Below are 1,138 nucleotides of genomic sequence, written 5' to 3' on the forward strand. Positions count from 1 at the left end.
AAGCTGACCCCGGCCGAGAAGAATTACGCCACAGTGGAGAAGGAAGCTCTGGCCATCAAGTGGGCAGTCCTGGAGCTGCACTACTACCTCCTGGGCCGTAAGTTCACTGTCGTTATGGACCACGCGCCCCTCCAGTGGATGGCCCGGGCCAAAGACACGAACGCCAGGGTGACGCGGTGGTTCCTTGTGCTCCAGGACTTCCACTTCCTAGTGTAACATCGGGCCGGAGTGGCCAACTCCAACGCCGACGGCCTCTCCCGGATTTGGTCAGCTTTTGCAGGTCTGCCGGGGGTCACTCCCCACCCACCCCTTGTGTCTCCCCTACTAACACCTTTTTTTTCAAGTACACCCAGGACAACGCTTAGGGGGCGGGAGTGTGATGAGCGTCCTGGCTTCACATCAGCGTTGCCCTGGAAACTCACGAGGTGCACCTGCTCACGAGCACTCAGGGCTGATCGCTCACACCTGGGGCTCGTCAACCCGCCGGCAGATAAGCAGCGGGCTCCCCGACGACGGGTGAGAAGCCTCTCCATGAGACAGCAGACTAACACTCTCTCTATTTCATTCCAGAACGCACCGAATAACCAATCAGCCCCGCCACGAGCACGGCACGGATTCATCCGCACCTGGACACAACCGAGAGGACCTCAACGAGCTAGAGCACCCCCACCACTCACGTAGTCACTTGGCTTTTAATAAATCCACCCTCCGGGGCCTTACACCAAGCTTTCCTTGTTGCGTGATCCTTCCACCCTGCCACAATATTTAGAAATGTATCGTACTCACATACCATGGTTCCCGCATCGGAGCCCCGTCCGAAGAAGCCTCTGGTCCGGACCATCAGTAAGGTTGTCACTATGAAGCCATAGAACCAACCAAACATCATAGGTCCAGCATAGGAGACTGTAATGCAGGAAATTCCGACCTAACCTCGGTCAGGTGGAGAGATGGTGGTTACAGGGGAATTAGGAAGGGCAAGATAAGGGCAGATGTAAGACCCCAAAGGAAATGAGTAGATACTGAGGTATCAAAAGCGCTGACGGCCTGTCTGGATCACATCCCTTAGGTCTTTTACCTACCTTCCTTTGACCCGTGATTCTTCCTACCCCTACCCGCGGGCGGGGGAGGAGCGCGAGCC

Source organism: Sinocyclocheilus anshuiensis, unplaced genomic scaffold, assembly GCF_001515605.1.
Source record: "Sinocyclocheilus anshuiensis isolate Anshui unplaced genomic scaffold, SAMN03320099.WGS_v1.1 scaffold773, whole genome shotgun sequence".
Lineage (NCBI taxonomy): Eukaryota > Metazoa > Chordata > Actinopteri > Cypriniformes > Cyprinidae > Sinocyclocheilus > Sinocyclocheilus anshuiensis.